This window comes from Gekko japonicus, unplaced genomic scaffold, assembly GCF_001447785.1.
Source record: "Gekko japonicus isolate JY-2015 unplaced genomic scaffold, Gekko_japonicus_V1.1 scaffold850, whole genome shotgun sequence".
NCBI lineage: Eukaryota > Metazoa > Chordata > Lepidosauria > Squamata > Gekkonidae > Gekko > Gekko japonicus.
Window position 1 is genome coordinate 79,883 of NW_015165856.1, and position 5,405 is coordinate 85,287.

Below are 5,405 nucleotides of genomic sequence, written 5' to 3' on the forward strand. Positions count from 1 at the left end.
TAGCATCCCCCCCCCAAAACAGTCCAGTGGAGCCTGAGCGGTGGGTGTGGCCTTCTGACACACTTCCGGTGATGTCAGGGTGTGTGGCATATGCAAGAAAGTTATACTAACGAGCTCCTGCTCATTCTCTTTCTACAAAATGACCCCTGTACATGCCAAAGGGTTTTGCCACCATGCATAGATGACATCTGCACCAGTTGAATAGTGACCCAATAGTCCTTGAAAGTACAAGTCTCTCTCTAGAAAGATGCGGTCACTGGCTCATGCAGTCACCTGCCCTCTAATGGAATTATAGAATGTTAGAGTTGGAAAGGACCTTGCAGGTCATCTAGTCCAACCCCCTGCACTCTGCAAGAGCAGAGCCACAAGAGAGCCCTACAACATACCCAAAAAGATGGTCGTCCAGCCTCCGCTTGAAAACGTCCAGCGAAGGAGCATCCACCACCTCCCGAGGCAGTCTGTCCCACTGATCAACCACTCTTACAGTTAGGATGTTTCTCCTGATATTTAGTTATTGACTCCCTTGTGATTTCCACCCATTCGATCTAGTCTTGCCATCCGGAGCAAGAGAGAATAGATCCGCTCCATCTTCTACATGACAGCCCTTAAGATATTTGAAGATTACCATCCTGTCCCCTCTAAGCCTTGTCTTTCCCAGGCTAAACATACCCAGCGCTTTCAACCTTTCCTCACAAGACTTGGATTCCAACCCTCTCATCATCCTAGTTGCCCTCTCCAGCCTTCACCCCCCAAATATCCAGGTATTCCACAATCCAGGTCTGACAACACTAGCAGCCAACAGTGTGATAATCCACAAAATATTACAAGGTTTGATTCATTTATCCTTGTTTCTTAAACTGGCGTGTACCAGGTGGATCACTGGCGAAAGAATTCTGGGCAATACCCTGTGACGAAATGGCTGCCAGGTCTTAAAATGGATACCAGCCTGGTAGTTCCTTGCGTGTGTGGGGGGGTACTCCATAGGGAACAATGGCTGGGGAGCCCTGATTCAGTGGATTTGAAAAATAATAAATGGGACATTTTACATTTGTCTTTTCAATCTATTGCTCCTCCACATGAGGCCTGCTGGGTGACCTTGGGTCAGTCACAAGTTCTCTCGAAGCTGGTCTCTCAAGGGCAGTCCTATCAGAATCCTCTCATCTCCACCTACCTTGCAACAAATTGTATGTTGTGGGGAGAGGAAGGGTAAGGCGATTGAAAGCCACTTTGAGAATCCTCAGGGTGGAGAAAAGTGGGGTATAAAAACCAACTCTTCTTCTTCAGCTGCTGGTGTGACCTTGGGTGAGTCATAAATTCTTTCAGAGCTGTTCTCTCAGGGGCAGTTCTCAAGAGAGCTCTCTCAGAAGAGCCCTGCTGGGTCAGACCACTGGTCCACTAGTCCAGCATCCTGTCTCACAGAGCGACCAACCAGTTGCTCTGGATGGCCAGCAAACAGAGCATAGAGGCTGAGGGCATGTTGCATAAGAACATAAGAGATGCCAATGTTGGATCAGGCCAAAGGCCCATCCAGTCCAACACTCTGTATCACACAGTGGCCAGAAATACCAGGTGCCATCAGGAGGTCCACCAGTGGGGCCAGGACATTAGAAGCCCTCCCACTGTTGACCCCCCCCCCAAGCACCAAGAAGACAGAGCATCACTTGCCCCAGAGTCCCTATCTATACCTTGTGGCTAATAGCCACTGATGGACCTCTGCTCCATATGCTTATCTAATTCCCTTTTGAAGCCATCCATGCTTGTAGCTGCCACCACTTCCTGTGGCAGTGAATTGCATCCTGGCTCTGGGATTTAGACTGCCTCCAAATGTGGAAGTTCCATTGAGTCACCACAGCTAGTAGCCACTGATAGACCTCTTTAAGGTTGGGATCTAGGTTGGGAAACTCCTGGAGATTTAGGGATGAGGCCAGGGAGGACAGAGACCTCAGTGGGGTACAAGGCTACAGAGTCCACCCTCCAAAGCATCCCTTTTCTCCAGGGGAACTGGTAGTCTGGAGATGAGCTGTAATTCCAGGGGATCCCCAGGTCTCACCTGGAGGCTGGCATCCCTATGCTCTCCTCTCCTCCATGAATCTATCGAATCCCCTTTCACAGGGCTTTTTTTGTAGAAAAAGTCCAGCAGGAACCCATTAGCATAAAAGGCCACACCCAACAGCAGAAACTCATTAGCATATTAGGGCACACCTTGACAGCACAGCTCATTAGCACATTAGGCCACACCCCCATGTTGCCAGAAGTGTGGTCATCCAGCCACACCCACTTTTTGCTTCTTATTCTGTTTACTTTGTTTATTCTCAAAACCCAGGGCTTTTTTTGTAGCAGGAACTCCTTTGAATGTTAGGCCACACGCCCCTAATGTAGCCAATCCTAATGAGTTTCTGCTGTTGGGCGTGGCCTATTATGCTAATTAGTTCCTGCTGGGTGTGGCCAACTCAGGAGCCAGCCGGAACTCCGTTCCTGTGCGTTCCTGCCCAAAAATAGCCCTGCCCTTTCAAAGCTGTCTAAGCAAAGCACTTAACATGGACCTTGCTGTAAGGCAAGTCTTAGCATTGTCAAGTCCCACGCTAATAGGTGGACTTGAACCCCCCTTTCAAGTCAGCCGTCGCTGCTGTACTCGAACAGCCCTCCCTCGGCCCAGCTCTGAAATCTGGGCTGGTAATCTATTGTCCAGCTGGCCATGAAAGGAATACATGAATGGCGTTTCGAACACCTCTGAAAAGGCCAGATGTTACAACGTCCTCCCCTCGCCCCCTCCAGTAACAGCATAACGGTGTGTAATAGCCACTCGAATGGAGAAACCAGTCCCCGACTTAGGAGCCGATTGTGTTTGCCGGAACGGTCCGGTCTGAAAGAGCCTTAATAAAGCCATTAGATGCCATCTGACCTTCTCCTTGGAGCCCGCGAGAAAGAAAGGGCCATTTTTCTCGCAAATGACAATTGTATCAGACTCACTATTAGGGCTTTTTGTTGTGCGGGTCGCTTGGGTCCAGAATTGTTCTCCTCTTGCTATGAAATGCGCCTTGATTGGACCTTTGGCAGAAAGGCGCCTGATGAGGCATTCAGGGTTCCTAATCTCTTTTATTTAGATCCATGTACATTTTTTTTTTTTGGCCACTTCTTTCTTTCCAACGAGCTCTTTCTTCTGACCGCCGCTGCGGGGCTGTGGGAGACCTCAGTGGCCGCCGCCTACCTTTCTTGCTCCGGGAATGCTTGGGAAGTAAACGGAGCCCTTTTGAACAAGAAGCTCAGCAATCGATAGGGGGTCGGCTGGAGATCTCCTGGGATTATGACAAGCATTGCTAGCTCTAGGTCGGGATATGTCTGGGGATTTCGAGGGTGGGGTTTGGGGAGGGGGAAAGTAGAATGCCATAATGCCTGCCCTCCAAAATAGCCATTTTCTTCAGGCCAACTGCGTCTTGATGGGACCTTTGGCAGAAAGGCGCCTGATGAGGCATTCAGGGTTGCGGTCACACGTGCCAGAAAAAATGGGGGGGGGAAGGCTATTTCCTCTGGAGGAATTTGACCCGCATTACATTTATTAAGAACAGTCATAAGACCAGCACAATAAACCGAAATAGTACAACACAGAGTCTACAACATAGTTTCCTTACAACCCTAATTTCTAAAATGTCAAACCAGTCAATTCCATCATTAATGGCTCAAGTTACAGTACATTCTGCGTTTTTTTTTATTACGAAGTAACAATATTTAGCAACGTTGCGGGAGACAGAATCATAATTATTGGCCAGTAAGAACTTCATGTGGAGCTGCGGTGTCTCAAGTGGTTAAGACGCTGAACTGCAGGCTGTGGAAGGTCGGTAGTTCAGCAGTTCGAGACCCGCATGATGGAGTGAGCTCCCATCTTGCGCATACTGCGAAGGGCGGGGAAACAACAGCACGGTGTCCGGATGGCCTGATCAGACCATCCTGACGCCATGAGAGCGCGCTGGAGTGATCAGACAGGGGAAAGTCCATCGGTGCCCCATCACAACCAGTGTTCCCTCTAACCTGAGTTGGTGTGAGCTAGCTCACAGTTTTTCAGAAGAAGAAGAAGAAGAGATTGGATTTATACCCCGCCCTTCACTTGGAGTCTCAGAGCGGCTTACAAACTCCTTTCCCTTCCCCTCCCCACAACAGACACCCTGTGAGGTGGGTGGGGCTGAGAGAGCTCTGACACAAACTGCTCTTTTACAAGGACAGCTGTGCCAGAACTTGTGACTGACCCAAGGTCACATCAGCAGGTGCAAGTGGAGGAGTGGGGGAATCAAACCCGGTTCTCCCAGATTAGAGTCTGCGCACTTAACCACTTCAGCCTCTGGCTCACACATTTCTGTCTCAGCTCAGGAAGGATGGGGCTCCAGAGCCAACTAATTTATGCAGCAGGCGAATCACTCCCTCACAACTTTAATGCCAGTCGCTCACAAAGCGGAATTTTTGCTCACAAGACTCCACAGCTTGGAGGGAACATTGGTCACAACCTGTTTACTACTGGATTTTCCCCGTTGTCTTTTAACTCTGCTTCCACGGCAGAGCAGAACGGGTTGCTGACAGCTGCAGGGCACTTCCCAGATGTTGTTGCCTGTTTGCTCCCTTGAAATCCACCTGGCATTCGCACCTATGCCGGGTCTAATTGTGCGTAGGATCGCAGCCAACGATAACCTGTAGTCTGGAGACTGGTAAACCTACTATCATGGCTCTATAGCTCAAGATGGGTCGCCGTGTTAGTCTGTAGCAGCAGAAGAGAGCAAGAGTCCAGTAGGACCTTAAAGATGAACAAAGTTTGTGGCAGGGTAGTAACTCTCCTTGGTCACGGCTCGCTTCTTCAGATATAGCTTGAATGTGAGCAGGGGTCATTTCCTGCGGGAGCGCGCAGGAGTGGAGCTCCGGCAGTAAGGAGCCCAGGGGGCGGGCACAAGCAACAAGCCCCGCCCCCTGATCCCAGCAGCCCTCAGCCGGACCACGAGGAGCAAGGAGCAGCCAGGTAAGTTGCAGAGCCCCCCCCCTCAGCCCGCCTTCAGGTACAAGCTCTCCCTCCTCTGTGCGGACAGATCTGCACGCGCCCCCCTCAATAGCTAGCAATCTAAAACAGTCCAGTGGAACCTGAGTGGTGGGTGTTGCCTTCTGACACACTTCTGGTGATGTCAGGGGGGGTGGCATATGCAAATAAGTTATGCTAATGAGCTCCTGCACATCTTTTTCTACAAAATGACCCCTGGTTATGATATTGGAATAACATCGCTAGCACATATTGAATTGTTTTAATGGATTGTTTTAATCTGTGTTTTATTTTGTGTAAGCCGCCCTGAGCCTTCTCTGGCAGGGCAGGGTGGGATATAAATTAGAATATAAATAAATAAATATTTAAGGTCCTGTTTTTGCTTGATAAT